Below are 22,228 nucleotides of genomic sequence, written 5' to 3' on the forward strand. Positions count from 1 at the left end.
TATCGTTTAAAGTATATTTTATTCATCAATTAATACAACAATTCATGGAGTAGGTAATCCGAGAAGTAGGGGGATTACGTGATTTCGGGTGATGGACTTCCGAAGTAGAAGTAGTTGTTAATCCGGATTGGGGTGGGAACTTGAAACGGCAAACTCCAGCCGCGGCAACGTATCTCTCTCGGTCAGCTAGAGTTCCGGTCCAGCCGTAGGCCTTGGCTATAGAAAAACACTGCAGTGCTAAGCAAACCGAAATTTTTCTTTTCCGAGGGATCAAGTCGCCCACGACTGGCGTATATATTTTTTTTAAAAAAATAAAAGACGAGGGCTATAAGGGCTTCGAAAAATTCTTCAAACGGGTACGTGGAAACCCCCCGGTTCGCCGCCTTAGAGTAAGTAGAGCGACCACGTCACGCGAGTTCCTTTAATATAAATTACCCTTAAATGGTCTTGAAAACTTATATTTTTGCCGCCGCGGCCTAAAATTATTTAGCATCCAAAGAGAGAGAGACCACAATTTTTTTTTTTTTCCATATTTCTTTAACCCCATAATTTGACGTCACTGTATTTCAATCCAGACGCGCGATGCTGGTTTCGTATAACCTCTTTTCATAATTTACGTTTGCACTTAAGAACTTTAATACGCAAGTGCAGTGTTATATCCGTTAAACCTTAAAATGAACCGCGGAGTTTCGCCTAAAAATATTGCCAAGTCATTAAGCCTAATCACGTTGCTCTAAAGAGAACCTCTAAAATCGGCTTATTTTCGTACTAAGAATATTGCCTAGTATAATTTGGCAAATTTTAAATTATTCAGAGATAACTTTATCCTTACTTGTAAATAAATGTTAAAATGTATCCACTCTTTTTTTTAAATAGGGTCGCGTTTAATTTAGTGGATTTATATTTCACTAACGTAATTTAATACGCGAATCTAGGCATAACACGTCAGCTAAAATTAAAAAGGAAAAATTGGGCCGGGTGGATCAAATGATATTATCAATAGCTGAAGATATAAATGGATGATTTTAATTAAAAATTGCCAATAACATAAATTCTAGAAGTCAGATTTCTCGATAAATATGGCGCTCTCTTCTCCGTCACGGCGCCAATTTGTAAGGGAAAAATTTGAAAGATAAAAATTTCGATCTTTTAATCGAGGTCGAAAAGGTCGCGGGATAGTTTATAAATTAGGTTTATTTATTCGCGATTAAAATAATTTATCACCCACCGAGGGAGTCTAATCTTTAAAATTCGAGCTAGTGAGGAACCCCTCGCCTTTATGATTGGCGGCGCATTTATTCTAAGAAAGAAATCTATTGGTTAAAAATTTGTCGCTAAGGCGATAGCGTCTAAACGTAAATATATTTATATACGACATACGACCGAATATTATTATTATTAACCCTTTGAAACCGAGACACCGAGTTCCTAAATATTTTAATTTGGGAATGATAAAAACGTGGCTGATTGTGATAATTAATTTTAAGCCTAATTTTATATTAAAAACTAGGCAGAAAAAAATCGCGACAACTTACAAAAATGCGGCTAATTTGACGCGACATGAAGTGACGGTGGTCTCTTGCATAAATACAAATAGACTCTTCCATCCATTGCATTGCATTCGGCGTGAAGATAAATTCCACTTCGGCATTGCATTGAAATCTATACATTGTCTTGACGCGTTGTTGAGACCAGGATGTCGCGGACATCTTTACCTGACAGTATTAGAGCCATATCAAAGCCAATCTAATACTGCCCGGTAAGATGCCTTCGATTATCCATTGCTTAAACGTTTCAGGATTGCCTTTTACTTCGTCTTCTTCTTTTCGGGGTTGAGACTGAGGCCGCGCCGCGTTAACGAGTTTTATCTTCATTGGATAGAAATCAAGGTTGTTGTTGGAATCTCTTTCTCTCTCTTTATCTGGCGGGACCACGGAGTTCTGGCTTCCAGGGAAATGCAGCGACTGCAATAAAAAGAAGAAAAGAACCAATATGAGTCTTCAAATGCCTATCAGCGAATACGGTTTCAAGATGTCAGGGTGTAGAGTTCAAGTGAAGACGGATAAAACTAGCAAACATAAATTCCAGTATCAACTAACCACTCTCGAGATCAGATAGTAAGTAATACAAGACAGAATTATAACGAAACAATTCAAAGGTACGCCGAGTGACGAACCCCTCGGAAATGTATCATCTTTTTCATTCCAGAAAAATCTGGAATCTACTAGTCTTTGAGTGTCTTGGTTTCCACGTCAATTTAAAAATTAATCACGCTTAAATTTAACTACACAAATACACTTACATTAAAAACCAAGGGGGGAAAAAAATCCCTAAACAAAACGCGAATGTATCATTATACCCATTTAGAAACAATTTAGACTAACCTCCCCCCAACCCCCCAATAATAAAAAAAACACCACGGTGGATATAGCTTTAGTAAGGACCCCCTAAAGTTGAAGCAAGCAACCACGTGACCCGGTCGCTTCTTCTTGGCGCGCTAATTTAAGCCGCGTGCTAGTGGGACCATGACATCACGTACAATAGCGTGTGGTCAGATAGCTTCCGTTCGGGACAACATTCTTTTTGTCCCTACGGGGTATGGTATGGTCAAGCGCACGCGATCTTAAAATGGCACTCGACTAATGGCAACTGACTTTACAAGCAATCGGGGAAAATTACACTTGGTGCCCGTACCATACACTAACGAGAGCCAACCCGAGATTTCTCTACGGTGAAAGACGGATTTAATTGGTTTTAACATTTTGCTACGGGAAAATACTCCGCTTAACTGCAATTTATCCATTAATTTATTCATTTAGCTACGAGATTTATGCGTAAAAAAGGTCCGAATTAAATTCAGTTCAATTCTGATATTCAATTCACATACGCTTTAAAGTTAATTTAAAAAAAAATTAAATAGGGGGGCGTAAGTACTTAATAAATATGGCTTATGGCTTAGTCATTAAAAGGGGGGGGGGGGGTCCGCCAGGCACAAACCTTTTATGTTAATTTGATTGAAATTTGATAGGCGTATGACGTAATTAATTAAATAAAAAGACGATATACGAACAAGAAATTACGTATAGAGAGTTTGAGCTAAGAAATTACAACCGAAACCGGTAATTAATTAGAATAACATAGAGTTCAATTAACCATCCTGTAAAACACATGGCGTTCAAATTTACATTACCTTAAACTCTCTATTATACCCTTAGCGGAAACGTGGAATGACACAGCAACAATTCTAGATAGAGAGAGGGAGAGGGGTGGGTAAAATAGTAGTATTCCCCCTCCACGGATTTTTAAAAGTTTGTACTCATTTCTGATAGTAAATGAGGTGAGGAACACGATGCCGTTAAAAATTTCCACCGCAAATGATTTTGAAATTTTTTTTTTGAATTTTTTTTTATGAAAATTGCAATATTTTGGAAAAGGAGAAATCTAATAGAAACTGAACCTAACCTAAGCTAACCTAACCTAACCTAACCTGAACCTAACCTAACCTGAACCTGAACCTAACCTAACCTGAACCTAACCTAACCTGAACCTAACCTAACCTGAACCTAACCTAACCTGAACCTAACCTAAACCTAACCTAACCTAACCTGAACCTAACCTGAACCTAAAATATCCCAAACATAATCTAAACAAGTGTACGCGCCCCAAATATCAAATATACAAACAACCATAAGTAATATGTGCTACCTTTTTTTTTTTTTTTTTTTTAAAAAAAATCATTTGCGGTGAAAAATTTTGACGGCATCGTGTTCCCCACCTCATTTACTATCAGAAATGAGTACAAACTTTTAAAAATCCGTGGAGGGGGAATACTACCATTTGGCCGAGGGGTGCTAAGGGGCTAAATTTTAACAATAAACTTAAATGAGTATATCCAGGCGACTAAATTAGGAAGTTACTTCAAAGCTACTTCCTCGGAGGTTGCAATTTTTTTTTTTGCCATGGAATCCCAACTCTCTCTCCGTTTAGTTCAACAACACTTACAACTCTACAAGAGAGAGAAAGAGAGAAAGCATATACCATCAACTAAGGATAGCGGTGGCGACATTTCACACGGAAGCAAGCAAGCAGCGGGGCTAGGGCAAAACTCAAACTAGGCTTACAGCCAACACTGCAGCTATAGGAAATGGAGTCAGTCACTTCTAAAGTGACTTGACTGTATAACAACTGACGGACTTCTGCTGGTGCTGCTGCTATGATCTATTTGGGAATGACTGACGCGTGAGAATGTCGCCAATGATAACCTCCCCCGCCTTGCGAAATAGAATTAAAACCACTTTCCAAATCGGAGAAGACCCGAGGAGCTTAGCTACTTTGTCTCGTCATGCACCACCAGGACGATCTAATTCTAAAGAGGACCACAGCAATATATATTTTTTTGGGGAACCCCGGGCGTACTGAATTAAAGCGATTGCGTAGTTTTAATAACCCCTATACGGGAGATTTCATTTGGCCCAGTTGTACGTCACACCCTCCTAAGTCTTATCACGGTTCCGATAGCTACAGTAAGTATATTGGTGGGTTTAGGCTTTTCTTCCGATTTCATTGAAACCACCAATATGGCCGCGTAAATTTTAGCTCCTCCCCCTAATTAACATATACGGAAAGCAAAGGATGATGCCCGAAATGCATCCTGGGAGGGTGGCTAACCTACCAAGACAATTTAGCCTAAATATATGTAGATAACGTTATATACCGAATGTTTACTTATTGTCATAGACTTACGTTTAAATTAAATCGAAACTAATTAAGTTTAATGTTCCGCAATCATCACTTAAGAACGTACTCAACCGATATCATTTTTAAAAATTGAAAGCGATTACAATTTAAATATAAATAAAATGTTCAAGAGTTTTCCCTAATTTGGGGGGGGGGGGGGCTTTCCTTCCTAATCCTAACATGGGTGTACAACGGGTAAAACATTTCCACAGGGGCCCATTAAAAACTCAACGTGGGTTTTCCAAGCCCCCGTATTTAGGCTTCGGTGTACACTAGCGCTTAAACTAAAATAGATTCCACTCGACCTTTAAAAGGAATGACCCAGTTGAAAAAATAACAAAATCGCTTACCAATTTAAGTACTTAATCGATTGAACTTAAGTATCATCATCAAATTCCAAGCACCGTTTCAACTTAACTTGTCCTAAACTTGAAACGTAGCTAAAGAGGGCCGGGGATATCATTTAGAGACTGAAATCTACCAGGCTAGTACTAAATAAAACGTTGGCAATTAAAACTCCTCGGTTGAAAATAATTTTCAAATAAAAAACTGATAACGTAAATTTAACCAATTGGTTAAACCCTAGAGACAACGAGCGAGAGAGTCGAGGGGTTCGTCACTAACTGCCTCGTCCATAGAAATAAGGTTGATATTTTTAATTCCTTACAGTTTAACATCTTAATATTAGAAGCGTTTGGAATAAGTACTGAACTTAATCCTAGAAGTCCGAGCGGAAGTAATTATAAAAGCCCATTGGTATAAAATGGAAGAGACACTCTCTGGTATCGCTTTTGGGATGCCACGACATATTTATATCTTTTCCAATAAATATATGAAGCGCCGCGTCGAGTGGGTACCCGAATGGGGAAGAAGAAGGAGAGGGTGGTTAAAATATGGAGATGAACAAGCAATGTCAAAATTATTTATCAGTCAACGGTGATACATTTCGATTAAATTGAGGAGGCCCTCCCTCCCTCTTTCTCTACAAGTAAGCTTCTTTTTCCGAAAAACATTTTATCTCTGGTGCAGTTAAAAAATATATATATATTTATACAAAAGATAAAAAACTTTCCTAGGGACCCATTAACTTTTTTAAGAGTTCCAGATTATATTATCAGAGCTACTAGCTTCCCCCAAAAACCATTTCAAAGCTAAATTTTAACCGTTACTGTTTCTAAAGTGACGCTAAACCAAACTGGAGTCTCGTCGTTTTACTATCCCTTTAAATACCAAAGGCTTATTAACTTACCACTTAAATTTGATATTAACAATTTTTCTGTTGAACCTAAGCCTAAACCTAAACCTACCCAGACCTATTAAAGTAATTTAAATGGGAATTAAAATTAAGGGCGATAAAATTAATTTATTAGCGGAGATTTTGGTAATATAATTAGTAGGGTTGATAATTAAAATTAATAAATATAAAACTTCAGTAATTAATATATAAGTAATAATTCATTCGCGTAAATTAATCCGATCGTTTTAAAATAACTAAACTGGGAAAAGCCCTCGGGCCTTGGTCATTATGAAAAGGTAGCCGCCAAGCCACGTGGCATTAAAACCCGCCTTTTTCCGTTTAAAAGCGCGAGAAAAATGGCGCTAAATTCAAGCGCGAGAAGCGAAATAATAGAGCGGGTAAAAATAGGTATTACTTACTTTGAAGGGCAATTTTTAACACCCTTTTATTAAGGGTAGTTTACGCGATGAAATATATTTCGGTTAAAAACGACCGCTGAAAATATATCGGTGAAGAAGCGGAGAGAGAGCTCAGCCCGTACTCGCGACTTTGTTCGCCGTCAAATCGGCGACTTACGAGACCGTAACAGAATGCAGGCGCGTTCAACTAAAACTAAGCCGACAGGGGGACTGAACTCTTCGGGGGGGGGGATATACAACTTTTTTTCCCGCCTTCGTTACGCTGTAATTGGGGACTTTACCTAAAAGAAGCCTACAAAATTCTCTGGCATTTTTCCACTAAATTTAGTTAACATTGTACGAAGATAATAACTGGCTTTAAAGACAGTAGGGGCCACACGAGCGAGCTACCATTTGCCGAAACCCGAGCGAGTGGTGTCTTACTGGTCGAGAGTGGCGATTGTTCGAAATATTCGATGGAGATGACGATGCAATTTTTTATCAAATTAATTATATTAATGTATTTTTAAAATGTCTACTAGGTCGAAAATAAAATTCATCTATAAATAGTTGTCTCTAAATCCGGGGTGGGGGAGGTATTTCTCCAGCTTAAACATCAGCGCAGTGTTGTCAGGCCCTCTATGATCGAGTCTAGTTCAGTGTGAAACTGAACTGCTAGCCTTTCTCTCCGCAAAATCTTGGATCATCAACGGCCTGGCAACACTGGGGAACGGTAAAACAAAAAAAACTTTAGTGGAAACTACGTATTTATTGAAAACGGATTATAATCGTAACGTTATTAACTTTATAAACGACCCCTTTCATTATAGTTAAAACAGGGAGTATATAAAAAATTGGACTGGAACTCAAGGAGAACTTTCGGTCGGAGGAGATCTCGGTTTCGCCTCCCTCCCTCCCGGCACTTTTTACTTTCGAACTGTTTTTTCGAATGGCCCGGAATTATAGTCTAGCAGATTAGGCTTAGGGGCAACTAAATGAACGGTTAAAACCCGCTAAAATTACAGTGCCGGACCATTTAATAGTGGTTAAACCGATTCAAATGGATGTCTATAAACGGAATGAAGACGCGTTTGCGCGCGCATTACGCCGTCCGCTTACGAGAATGAGTAGCTCTTAATGAACCTATCATTTCCGCTAATTATTAAAGAATGTACGAGAAATATTTTCCAGTTAGAGCGGGGGGCAAAATAGTGTAGAAACATTACGTCTATTATTAGATTAAAATAAAATCCATAAGTTAGGAAAGATATATCATAAACTCACGCTATGATTCTTGGATAAAACCAGCCCGGCAAAGCGGATGTCATATTTTACAATCAAAGATAAAAATCTACTAGAATTTGTTTCCAAAAAAAAAAAAGAAATACTTTCTATAACTTTTCTTTAACAAATGAAAAAGAGAGAAAACTTTAGACAATCACAAATCAAATTCGAGTATAAAATGGCCGCCGTATAGAGAGCGAGTATATTACCCAATGACATATCCTTTTTTTAGAGTATCCATGGAGAGAACTTAAACAAATATCTTAAAGCACAATCGAGGAGAGTGTAGATTTCGAATGGGAAACGATGGCACGTATGGCAGATCACTTCTTCATTCAAGACTCAAGAGAGATTCTCTTCCATCCAAATGCTTTTTATGTTACCATTTTTTTCGTGGTCCCCCAAAACCATTTTGTTAAGTCTCAGCATAGCAGGGCGGGATACGATTATACCCGAGGAGGTCGAACACCGACCCACGGGTTTTTTGTCTAATACTTTAATGACGTCAGAGAGACAAACGATTTAACAGATGGGATATAGACTATATACCAAATAGGCAGCTATAGCAAAACGGTTGGTTGGCTTACCCCTTAAAGAGATACTTCCTCAAAAAATTTAATGGGTTTACGCTTTTTAATCACATGCACTTTGCCTTGAAAGTTTGTTTCAATTATCCGCTGAGATTTAATTCTGGTAATTAACATTGGTTCCTTATTAAGCTCTTAATTACCTTCAAAATGATACCAATTTCATTAAAATCGGTCCGTAACTAAAGATACCGCGACAATATTACGAGAACACAATTTCATCGTGACGTCAGAACGAATTCCCCCCCCCTCTATCTTTAACCTGGAATATCTTCCTTATTTACAGCCCGATTTTGACGAAATTTGTACCATTTTACAGCTTGAAACGAGCTCTATTCGCATATATATAATAATACCAAGAGCCAAAATCTAGTTGGGGTTAGACTTTACCTTTAAATAAATAAAATACGACTACCTATCGGTATAATAATAATTTATTAATTTTGTTGAAACGCAAACAAGAAGGGAGAATGGTAATGGTATGGCGCCGCGACTTAAGTCTATCAAGTACTCAAATAAACCGCGGAGAGTTACTTAAAATCTCCCGTTGCTAAATTCGCTACGATAAATCCAAATCGGGATTTGGTTATGGCGCAAAAAAAAAAAACTAACACGGGCGCCTGCCTTTCACGGTCTCCGCCCATCAAAGTACATTTTAACATTTTTACGTAGTTATATCATGAATCAATTCAAAACTTCCACGAATATCCAAAGTTTAAAATAAACTTCCACCTCTCTAGAGTAGGCCTTAATTATTTCTTCTAATTAATTTATAAATTTGTATATTATATTATATTAAACTTAATTAAATTCATTCAATATTTTTCATGACCTCTCCAAAACTTTGTAATAACTGATTTCATCCTTATTATAAATAACATTTCACCCGATATCATTACCAAAAACAGAAATTGAATATTCTTGAGCTAAACTTGAATAGGAAATGGAATGAAAATATTACGTAGGCAGCTAGCTGAGTGGCCGGGCCAGCTATAGCGCCAGTTGGTTTGTAACCCCCGCTCTTCGACGAAGCAAAAAGAACGAGAAAGCCCCCAAAAAATCTTGCCCGTCAGGTTTTTGGGATGAAATTCTTCTTTAAAAGGGCGAAATACCTTTTAAGGACCTCGATCTCTAGGCCGAGCAAACTACGTTCCAACAGAGATGATATCGCTCCTTAGAGGTCAGTCAATCAGCTATATGGTGTCTCGGACCCCCGAAAACCGGTTTCGTATATATTTAAAGAAATTACCTACTAGCTACTTACGCCTATTAAGCAATTACAGTTATTCACATACCGGTAAATGAAACGGTAAAACGTTTCAACCAAAAAGAAAAATTACATTATATTATAAAGGTGTTTTTCCCCCGAACAATATAGTCCTTAAAACCTAACTAGGCATTTACACCATGGTCTCTGAAGGAACACTAGTTAAGCGGGTAACGGAACTTCATTAAGATACAAATATCAATTATTTAACAGGTAGTAATAGTATATACGTGAAAATTACAGGTTAGATAAAATATTATGGAAATAATGTTTCTCTCATATATGTCTGTATGGCCCGAGGATAAACACATACTAGGCGTATAGAACACGTGTGCCCGTGTTTTACGATATAATGAATACGTACTGGTATATAAATCGTTCTTATATCTTTAACAGGTGCGCCTCACATTATTATCATTTCTTTTTCAAGTACCAACAATTATACGTACAGATAAAAAAAATTGGTCTGGGAAACATTGCCTATTTATTTATCGGGTTTTAATATTTAAGATAAATATAATGCGAACAACAGTACAGTGAAGTTAGGCCTAAATTAGTTTTCAATTATGTTCTTTTAAATTTATATGCTTAAATACGTTTCAAGCCTAATTTTCTTGCAATCAACTCTACATTGTACCATAGGTTCATGAGATATGTTCATTCCATAAGTTTGTAACTGGTAACTTAGAAACTGGAGCTTGTCATGAAGTGATTGAGGTAGGTCATAGATTCATGGTAAAGCGACGCCTGGTGAGGCTCTCCTGTCAAATGGGGCTTATTAATGCAGACTAAATATAGGAACTAGATGGAAGTCCTACAAAATTAACCACCACCGAGTGTAGGATTTCAATTCTCGTTTGTCGTTCTCGTACTAGCTCGAGCTATAAGTCTCTAGCATTACGAAGTATAGGTAGTGTCATACTTATGGAAGGAACATATACTTATGTACTAGGATATCTTAGCACGAATTTCAGCGGCGGGACCATTTGAACCGGTTAGCTACCATAGCCAAGCAGCAAGGAGGTTTCGTTCATGATCGAAATATCATGATATCGTTTTAAAAGCCATTAAATAGAGAGAAGGGAAGGAGGCTGTACAACGTACGTATCCATATCAGGCGGGGGCAAGGGGTCATCAACCAACAAAAACAATAACGATGACTTCTAAGATGGTTGCTGGCGATTATGGGTCGCGCGCGGTCAAAACGGACACGCGTTCGAGGATAATAATAACATCTTGTTGGTGGTAGAGGACAGCGATGTTTTGATTGCGCAAGAAAAGAAACATACTAGGACACGCGTACGTTGCCATAGAGATTGGAAGCTATAGTTTATCTTATCCTTTTGTTTTTTACTTGTCCAAGGATTCTATAGATGGACTTTTTAAACCGGGATTTTAATACCCTCAGTCTAAAATCAGTTTATAAAAATAAGCGTGATTTAGTTTCGACGTATACTCCTGATAAGCCTGACATCAAGGAAAACTCCCCAAAATCAATATCCACAATATAATAAATCGGCCATTTCGATGATTGAAGCCAGAGAATGGCTTTGAATACTAATATACCAAACCGTTTTTATATAACTATCCCTAGCTGGTTGGGCCCTACGTATATTTTACATTAAAACAAGGACCTTTTCGCTGCGGGTCACGAGGGCTAAAGAGACTAGTCACGTGGGCACATGATCCCCGCCCGCTTCAATTCACGTGGAAAGATAGAGTCTCGTGAAGTTTAAAACTTCTTCAGCATTCTTTCGAGCCATTACGTGCACCTGATTTGCATTAAAGGTAACTTCTAATAAACAGCGGGTTTCTGTTACCTCTACAGAGAATTACCTCTACACTATATTACGGTCCACGACTTGATTTTTGGCCAATTTTCGCTTCCTCGGGGGAAAATTGGTAAATTTCTTAATTATAGCGCTTTAAATCGATTAATTGAGGGTAAAATTCAAAAGCCAACCGCAACCGGGTCCGTTCAAAGTTTAATTTGATAAACATTAAGAGTGAACATTAAACCTAAACAAATCATGCGATAGTCATTCAGCCCCTATATAATACCTATCAGTTTTTGCAATGATTTACTTAAGGTAATTCCAAGCCCCTAAAGGACTAGATATATACTATATCTACATTTAAATAATAATTATATAGAAATAAATATTTCCTAAATATAAATAGGAAGTGTTTCTAAAAATCATTCCAAACAAACATTCCTTATTTTTATTTTCGTGAAATTTAGGTAAAAAACATGGTGTATATAAAAATTGATTTGCAAAATACGAGCAACGTTTTTAGATGCCAAAGAAGTTTCACTATTTTTTCTTCCTTTAACCTTTCGGGTAAAAGTCGTACAACGTTGCTGGGCATATCGAAATCGCGTAAAAAATCACGAACTTGGCATTTTGCAAAAGTGTCAGAAGAAATGACAAAGTCATTTTGGAATTCAAAATCCAATATTAATACAGGCGTTTACTACGCGTTGTGGAGGAGGAGGTGCAGGTACGGAGGAAAGCGAAAAGAGGACTTTCAAACCAACGAATATAAAAATGATCTATAACCGCAGCCTAGAAACGTGTCTATGAATTAATGCCATCTTATAAAGCCTATTTCTTAAAAAAAAAAAAAAAAAAATCAGCCCACTAGGCCTATACGCTGCTAAGTTGCTTTAAACGTATGGACTTCCATCGTCTGGGATATGGAAAATATGGTGGCGCATAATCTATAAAGGTTGTTAAACTTTGACCCCCCAAAAGAAACACTCAAACTTAATTTTAATAATAGGAACCAGTCGTAAAAAGTGGATATTCAGATCCGATTAAAAGGCATGGGTATTAAACTTCAGTGATATAACTATTTAGTAAAGTCGAGGGCTCAAAGAGTTTTACGTTAGTATCTTTGCAAACTTTGGATTCAGTCGCAAAATTCATCAAGTTATAAATAAATTAAACACGAGAGCTCATTTATAAATTATTAATTTAAATCGTAGAGAGTGCAACCGTAAGTGAAAGAAATTAAAAATTACAAAAACGAATCTGAATTTAAATTTTAAACGAAGCGGAATTTACCTTTTGTTAAACAGATAGGGGAAAATGCCTATTTTATAATAATTATAATGAAAAGAGGTTTGAGCACTCTCTATAATATAATGGACGTGGAGGAAATTTAGACTCGGTTCATAAGGCAATCAAAGAATATATAATACAATGAACGAATGAGAGAGAGACTGACAGAGTGGTGGTAGGGGCGAGGGGGGATCATCTACTTAATTCAACTACCCTAGAAGAACCGTGCTTGACGTAACAATGAGCTCAGCACATCAATATATATTAAAGCACCCTTCCGTTTTAAATGAACAACTTAAATAATTAAGTCGGGACAGGAACACAGCCCCCTTCCCAACACACCACCCAAAGATTTAATGATCCAGCACCAATACGCCTTTGACTCTGTTAAACACTATGAGAATATTCCATGTACTGCATGCAGGCTGTTCAATTATAGACGATCATACGATGGGGTTAAAAATGAACGAAGTTGTACTTAAAACCGAGTAGCGTCGTCTGCTCGAGGAATTCAAACTCGTTAAATAGACCCTTTGAAAACTGTTGTTTGACAGACGAAACATCTGGTAAAAAGGACTGGTAACGTTGAAGCCCCATGAAACGTCTTTGTTAATTGTACAAACACCCTAACAATGTTCACGTCCTACTAAAGGATATAGCAACGGTGATAAACTGGTCACGCCTACTACAAAGGACACTTACAGTACCGAAGTAGATTCATTTTGGGCATTAACACTTGCTGGTAGCCATTTAGGCGTTTAAAGGAGGCCAACTATAGTATATTATTACGGTAGTGGGGTCCCCTCCGCTAATTAATTGTCTTTCTCCGCCAGTTTTTTTCTATTAGATTTAAAGCGGGTGGATGGGGGGGGGGTAAGAACAGTCAGTCAAATGGTAAGGAGGAAGCCCTTCAAGCGTGAGATGGTTGGTCGCCTCTCTATGTACGTACAGATTCATTGAGGATCTAGGAACGTATGTACAGTCTTGGCCCGCTAAAAGATATATTTTTAGAACTATAGTAATTTAGTCGAGTACTTTGCGCTTGGGTAAATTGACTTAAAGGGTTTTGTAATGACGGAATACTCAAACTGAGTAGTAGACCAATGTGGAAATTCTCTTAAAGAATTCATAGTCACACCCTCCTCAGTTTTGGCTTCCATATTGGAAGTCGTCAGCTCAGGCCATATAATTTAGACTATAGCAATGTTGACGTCAAGTCCCCGTGGCTCCTCCCTCTTTGTAACTAGGGAAATCTTTATGGCAACACTAATATTTCACGATGAACACGGAAGGAGGAAACCTACTACAACTAAGGTCCAAACATTACATTACATTACCAAAAGGTTTTTCTTCTTTTGATTTATTTTGTACAAGTAGGCGAAACAAATTTAGGCGTATGGTTGAAATATTCAAAAACCTCGGTCATCGGTGGCACCTGCCAGCTGACAGGCAGGGCGTTGGGGGGGATGTTGTAGGGGTTGGCGTTCCCGTTTTGAATGAAAATCGAGCAACGCCGCCGTCGCCGCAAACGTTAAGCAAATACTAGGTCGGTCCCGACCGAACCTGACGACCGTTTTAGGGATTTACATTAAATTTAGAACATCATTGATCATGACGCCAAAACATACTCTACTAAAACGATTTTCGGGTCCGGAACAACCAACGGAAGTCGTCCCAGTACCATTCCAACAGAGGGGATCGACACTCAACGCTTCTCGGTAAACATTCTGCACGAACTAAATAAAATCAACATTTATTCTTGCCAATTTTCCATTAAATCGCTTGAAATCAAATGAAATCTTGGGAAATTTTAATAAAATCACTATGAAATCAAAGTAATTCTTTCAATTTTCGAAGAAATCATGAACACGAAGCTATTTCAGGTAGGCCTAGTGAAAAACGGTACCCAACATGACCTTCAAACCGCGTACCTTGTCACTAATGCCCATTATTATTTAGTGTTGAACCTCTCGGCAATAGCTAGTGGAGAGTTATCGTCCAGCAGGCAGTCCTCTATCTGTTTTTCTCGGACAAGAAAAAGGTGGTCTAATAGCTTAACCCCCTTTTCGGACTCCTCCGCACACCGTATCAATATAAGAATACACCATATTGCGAAACAAGCCATAGACTTAAACTTTAATACGCATTCGCGATGATACCAAACATAACTAGATCGAAAATCAATCTTAATGTACGCTTTATATTGGTTTACGGCTTGACGTTTATCGAATTAGAGACAATACGCCAAAAGGCAGGGCCAGACGATGATTAGATTAAATGGCGAGTAACCTAGCTTCCCTTTCAATGGTTCCCGGGGTCAAAAGACGGACAAGGATAACGGCCCTGGTATATTTCTCGGAAATTTACGACTATACATTAAGCGAATTTCATTATAAATTTCATTTGAAAGTTCAGTCAGCGAACGCGTTGATTTAATTTATTCGGAGTACTTCAAATTTTTAATCTTTTTGAATATTAAAAGCGTATATACCACTTCCATATATTTTAATACTAACAAATTCACGTTTTAAGTGATAAGTTTCGAATTAAAATAAGTTACGTTGCTAAGCCTAAATCGTATAAAAAGATTAGGTTAAAATAAATTTTGCAATATTGCTAGAAAACTGTTTAAAATCATACGTCAAACGTCTTAAAAAATTATCACGTTCGAAGCTAAAAGAAACTATATCTTATCGGGACAGAGGTCCGAAATTGGATCCCCACGCATTCAGCACGAGGTTCCTTCCTTCCCGACTCAATATCGCGCTAAGCGTGAACGAAAAAGGTCACCAAATGGGAGGGGTCCAATCCGAGGATCAGTTTACAGAATAAAAATGATAATAGACCCATATACACTATATGGATTTAATACTCTTTTTTTTTTCGCTGAAGTCGGCGAAAATCTTTAGAGATATATACTATTCGGGGTCAACTATAAGGTCAATTTCATCGCGATAAACCGATTTTATTCCTCAAAAATTTATTCGTAAAAAGTGCCACCACGATTAGATAACCCAACCTCGAGGCTAGAGTTGAAAACACGAGAAATATTAATCGATACAGCCAAAGGCAAATAGGAAGAACGGAAAGTGACTAGCGAGATTAACGAAAACCTTCCGTCGTCGCGTTTTCTCTCTAGTTTCAAAGCTCGACCAATCGGAGATCTACAAATTTCTCGTTAGCTCAGAGAGGGGAAAGGCAAACGTACGCCGTCCTTGAGAAGTTGAGAGCCCTTACTTTCTATTATTTCTAAGCGCATTTGGTACTGCGTTGGCCAAAATATGAATTGAAGAGAAAAGTTAAGTTAGATTTAAACGTCATTAAAACTAAGCCTAAATTTTATATCTCCATTTAAGCCTTGGCGAAAAATAAACTACATTTAGTGGGCGTTAAACTGAAATATATTTAGTACAATTGCGACCTTAGAGACAAGGAGTCTCACATCAAGAAAGATGTTAGAAAGAAAACAATTAATCAAGAGTAGGGTGTAGACAAGATACTTTTGTCTAAATTTGGGTGTTGGTGGTGACAAGGGGTGGTAGGCCCGGATGCGCCCATCACGGTGGTGACACTACACTAACGAGGATCACGTGTTCAATGTCCCGGTGCTGGGGGTGGTAAAAACGAGAATGACTTCAAAAACGTTTTCCACGGTAATAAATAACAAACAAATGTTTACTAAAAATAATTAGGGAAGTTCTAAACTTATCTCTTTTTAGCCGGACGACTGATTTCGAGAACAATTAGAAAAAAAAAAAATATAAAAACCAAGGCCTATTTTCTTGGTTTCAATACAAAAACGTCTCTTTGTAACGCTCCGCCTAGCATATTCGTTAAGAGTAAATTCGACTCGACACTGGTAAGATCCCAGCACCACCACTAGCGCACTTTTCCATCCGTAAAATTTGTCGTTCATCCTGTTTCGGGGTACGGGTAAAAGAGTCAGGGCAGGGGGAGTTTGACCGAGGCTTAACTTAAGCTAAGTGTCGTTCGTACAATACGTACGGAGAAAGCAGCAGCACGTGGCTGCGGTTAGCGCAATCATTCATACACGATACACGTATTGAGGATGTATTATACCACGCCGAAATGTCTATCAAAAAAATATATATTTTCACCCCTGTTTACGGGACAAGGGCCATTTGTCATTTCCCGGGGTGAGAGGCGACCTCTATTGTCAGTCGAAAGATACGTAGACTACCAAATAGATAGGATAGGAAAGCTAACGTTTACATAGATATCTTAAATCCCTCAGATGGCAGTAAGGACCTTCAAATATCCCGCCTTTTTTAATGGGTGCACAAAGTTCGAGAATGGTTTGTATTATATTCTTATATCTATGAATTAAGCAAAACCCGGTCCTTATATAGACGGATTTGTGATATATTCAGGGGTTGAAACAAAAAATGAGAAGAGAGAGGAGGTTTCGTCCTGGGAACCCCTCACGCGTGCCTTTGGTACGTGACCCTCTCTGTCACCCAAAGACTAGAGAACAAGGATACGCTTTTTTTTAAAAACCTGGAAAAGAACTATTATAGAAGACCCCCCCATTTTTATAAATTAAATATCCCTAAACGATATTGCCTATTTGTGTCATTTACGATAATTGCTGGTCAAATTGGTCTACGGTACCATAATGGGCACTACTTAAGCGGAAGAGGACATGAAAATTTTTATAACGGCCACATAGATATTGGATATAAAATTAAGTCTAGTTTATTTTCCACTTAATCCTACGGTGGAAATAGCGTTACAAAAATTTGAAACGCTAATAATGAATGAGCTTTCTTTCTAGCCTAGATCAGTTCACAAATAATTAAAATTAAACTGGTTCCGAGCGAGTTTTGTTCGCATTAAAGTAACCAAACCATATTTTCAGCTAAAGTTAGTCGTATATCAATTTCTAATAATAACCACCAGTCAAGGGTATATACTTTGCGCTTTGAGATAATCCAGAAACGTAAATGACAAAATTACCAGAGAGAGGCAATATCGAAAATATCTACGTCACCAATATTATCCCCCCCCCCAATTTCCAATTACAGAAGTACAGTTTTTCCAAGCGAGCGAGAGGCATGCAGACGAGACGAGTGAGTGCCAGAGTGCAAGGACCCGTACGTCGATGGTTCATAGGCATCGCCATTGTAAACCATTAAAGGATCCGAAAGACAATAGAGTTATTTTTTAGGACCAGCTGGTTTCAAAAACATATATGTATAAATATAAGCCAGCCACGGACCAACGAGTCCACGCTTTAGAATGAAAGGGCACTAAAATTATATACATAACCATAAGTTAACGAATTTACCAGATAAGTCTCCGAGAGTCTAAATGATAAAAATATTTCCAAAAACACACACAAATAAATTTAACAATCTTCGATTTCGTATTTTTTGATTGCCAAAAGTCATTAATTTCTCTTTACATCAAATTGGTGACTTTATAAGTATTATCATAAGTTTATAAGTGATATGTTCCTTCCATAAGTATGACACTACCTTTACTTTGTAGTTCCAGAGACTCACAGCTCGAGATAACTAGTTCGAGGGAGAACGATGGACGTGAGAATTGAAGTCCTACACTCGGTGGTTAATTTTGCATGCAGGACTTCCATCTAGGTCCTATTTAGTCTGGATTACTAAGCCCCATTTGACAGCAGCGTCTCACCAGGCCTCCCTCGCTTTACCCTGAATCCATGACTTACGTCACTTCATGACAAGCTCCATTTTGTAACCAGTGACAAACTTATGGAGGAACATATCTTACGAACTTATGGTAACCCAGACACTGGGTTCTCTGGATGTCAATTGATTCAGAACGAACGAACAACAAAGAGGAAAGAAAATGGTTCAAAATGTTAAGAGACAAGCTGGACCACTAATGGCGACGGCGGCACGCACGGACTGGTTTTCTATTCCCTTCGGCTTATTTCGAAGATAGACTCCTTGTATCAGTGACTTACATAAAAGAAAACGTCTTACACCGTCGAAGAAAATTGAACGCTTACAGATAATTCCTCCGCCCAGAAAATAAGTGTCGCCGCCTCTTTAACGGGGCAATTATTAAGATTAGGGGACCGTCCATAAAGATTCAAAGAAAACTTTAATTTGTCAGGCAAATTAAACTGTCCGTGATTTTTTCTTTATAAATCTTTTTTTAATTTAATTTAAAGATATAATATATAGGATCAATAGTACCGCTAAAAATACAGGGTGAAAAGAGCGGAAATGGAAGGTTAATGTCACGCCACTCGAAGCCGTGTTTTTTTAACCCCCAGAAAGGATACGAGTTTAGAAAAAAAAATAATAATATACACTTATGAATTTCGTGACACTTCCTCATTTGAGCCACTAGACGACACGATAGAAACCCCTTTTTATTATATTTCAAAAACGAAATTTCCTAAAACGTTTGGCAATATTAAAAAGATAGAGAAAGTGTTTTAAGTAGTTAATTAAACTCAGCCCTACAAATGACCCTCTGACCTCGAGAAAATAAGAAGTGTAAGAAAAATATTGGGACGTCTTAAGTAAAGGAAACAAACACTACAATAAGGATTCTGTATCCACCCTTTAAAGAAACAGTCAAACGCAATTTTATACACGGTCCCTACCCCATTTTCCTTTCAATTAAACGAATTTAAATTAGGGTTCATTATATAAACTTAAGATTGAAATTCCCCTCCTCTTAACAAACATCACCTTTAAATTAATTAAATTATAATTAAAAGATCGAAACTAACCCGTTTAATACCGTCTATTTAAATTAGGCTTAACGAATTCGCGAAAGTGATCATGATTAATAATTTAGACCAAGGCTTAGCTTGGCGTTTCACTCTCCCTTCATAAAAAATTGAAAATTCCATCGTTGGAAAACTGATACGGTTTGTAATTTAAAATAAAAGTTCGACAAGAAACATTTTAAAACCAAGGGTAGAAGAACGCAGCCACGCCATCATGGAAAACTTAAGTCTAGGAATAGAAAACCCCCCTTTTAAAATCTCAATCGCAGCCAGAATCATCGCTATCTAGCCTATAACTTCCAATTCCCTGAATAAGTTTCTATATCTTAATTATTTCTTTCTTTATAACTCCAGACGCTGGTTCGTTTTGCGAATATAAAAATCAGGGCTCCTTTCTGATAATAGATTTATTAAAAGAAAAAAAAAGAAGTGGATGGTGGTGGTTTTAGGCCTAGGCTTAGAGAGAGAAAGAGGGGCGGTGACTTTCAACCGGAAACGAGAACGTGCTTTTTCTTTTTTGATACAGTGGCGCGCGCTTTTACGTTTATGTCATTCCACGTCGTCCATTTTTGGCGGGAGAAATTAAAAAGAATGAACCACAAAAAAGAAAAAAAATAATTCTAGCAAAGTAAGTAGTTAGTGGATGATAAATTGAGAGGTCCGTCCGTTTTTGAGGTCAGAGTTCGCCCAGGCTATTTTAGCAATCAAGTTAAAAAGTTACGGAAACGAGGGGAGCGCCACTCCCACCAAAAGTTACTACCATAAATCATGAATTAAAGTAATTAGTGTGATTAAAATTGTCAACTACGTCATTTTTTCGTCGTGATTAAATCAAACCGAAATAATCGTGATTAGAATCATTCTCAAACCTAATTTAATTTAATCTAATAAATAATTGAGTTTATTATATAATTTTATATAGTAATTAAATCCGAGCAACCCGAAAATGAAAGTGACCTTTTCAGTCGCCGTAAACTTTCATTATCACTTGAATATTACTAAACCTATATTAATTAAACATTTTTTCAAAACTTACGAAATGACTTTCGACTATTTCCTAATAACTTATTTCCGTCAGTTTTGACAAAAACCACGGAGATTTAATATAGTATATTCATCCGCCTTAACTTCCCATATATTATCAAGTGCACTTGAAATCGGCGAATATCGCAATCTATTTAATAGAACATACGAAAAATATCCCAAAAAAAAAAATAAAAAATTGTCAGTAATATCAGAGGGGGTCCTTCATAAAATATTTATAAGTATCCCCCCTTGAACCATGCAGCAGCCAGCAGCGTGTAGCGTCACTACATATTATTTTCCCATAGATAAAAACACAGTCAAAGGCATGTAGCCGAGATTACTCGATAAAAAAAACTGTCGAACACAGTCACGTATTGCGGATTTTGAACAATGGAAGGCACTTTTTTTTTCTAAATAGAAAAAGAAGTAGCCAATTTAAACTTGGAGATAATTTAAACTATTTCCCTCAGAACATAGCGGAGTGCTCAGGCATTGGACCGAGTGATAATTAAGTACTCGAATGTGACACTCTTAGAGAACCCCCCAAAAAAATATATTACCCAACTAAGCCTATTTCTATTTTCTTTTTGCGTGATCAAAAAAACAAGACGTGAAAAGGTTTTGATTTTAATGAGAGGGGTTCGAGGAAGAATTTTAGATTATAACCACTAAAAGTCTAAGATTTCTTCATTTTGCACGTTTTAAAGGGAGTATATAGTTCTAGTTATAAGTAACTACCGATAAATAATTAGATAATTGCATTTAAATTATAATTATGATACTTAATTAGTTTATAATCTCTTTAACTCGGGGACAGTGCCAAAATATATACCGCTGTTGTAGAATTATTTCTCTCAATAAATAATTATTTAAACTATAATTTTAAACCTATTTTTCATTCTTAGGCAATTAACACGAGTCAATTAGCTAAGTCTAATTAATTAATTAATTAATGGATTAATAGAATTAAAATATCACATACCCAAGTTGGTCCTCAAGAAATCCACGTCTTGATGATTCTCTCTTGATTTCTGGAATCCGGACTATGGAGCCGACGTCGTGGAGGCGACTTCTCTCATCGAAATAACACGTGTTAAAAGATCGTCGCTGCTGCTGCAAAATTCCCCCCTCTCTCTCTCTTTCCTTGTCACCAGATGGTAGCGTTTTACGTTTTTTCATTGTTTGCACCGGATTTAAATGACAATCGTTAAAGATTTAGAAATTTATATAACTGGTTAAAAACTAATTTATTACACACCGAGGCTTAGAATAAAGCAAATTTAAAAGTGTGTAAATTTGACGTGGGAACACGAGACAGTTGAATTTTACTCGCCTCGCGTTAAGCCTAATTTGAAAAAGATTCAATTTAGGCTTAGCTACCTTTCCTCGTGCGGTTTTTCGCGCTCATTCTGATGACGAATAATTTACCCAGAATTCCTTTACACTCTCGCGCGGAAACACCAACAAAATAAGATTGCAAATTTTAGAATTTGAAATATTTCAATTTATAAGAGAGTTTTAAATTCGAAATTAAGGAACTAAGAGGATTAGAAAGGGACAATAGCTGGGATGTTTTGGCGCAGTATTTTGACTGGTGTTTACCGTGGAATCTTCTAGAATTCTGGACGGGAAATGATGAGTATTGAAAAGGTGCGCCCTTAATGTTATACTTGTTTAAGTTTTGGCTCAGGGAAGTTTGAGTTAGAAAACCCACGACAAAAAATGAAGGTTGCGAAACGGAAATAGTCGAGGACGAGTTCCTAATTTTATAAATAGCCAAGGAGTCATCCACTCAATAAGAGAACGACCCCCCCTTCTCCCTCTCCCCCCCCCTCACTCTCAGGGGAAAGACAAAACCCTCAGACGTCTGAGGACGGCAGAGATC

The 22,228-nt window shown here is 37.4% G+C and overlaps 1 long non-coding RNA gene across 2 annotated transcripts; it reads right to left on the minus strand.

Annotated features, from left to right (window-relative positions):
* Window positions 1–21,781, minus strand: LOC149709688 (uncharacterized). 2 transcript variants are annotated; one of them, XR_016376046.1, is made up of 2 exons: window positions 21,326–21,781; window positions 1–1,964 (listed from the first exon to the last, which is right to left on the minus strand). It is a non-coding gene; the product is annotated as an uncharacterized LOC149709688 (long non-coding RNA). The 2 variants fall into 2 exon arrangements; XR_016376055.1 differs by lacking the exon at window positions 21,326–21,781 and adding an exon at window positions 6,394–6,549.
* Window positions 21,782–22,228: the final 447 nt, after the last annotated feature.

The sequence above is a fragment of the Phalangium opilio genome, unplaced genomic scaffold, assembly GCF_054372755.1.
Source record: "Phalangium opilio isolate 3A_F unplaced genomic scaffold, DU_Popi_V2 ptg000011l_1, whole genome shotgun sequence".
In the NCBI taxonomy this organism is placed as follows: Eukaryota; Metazoa; Arthropoda; class Arachnida; order Opiliones; family Phalangiidae; genus Phalangium; species Phalangium opilio.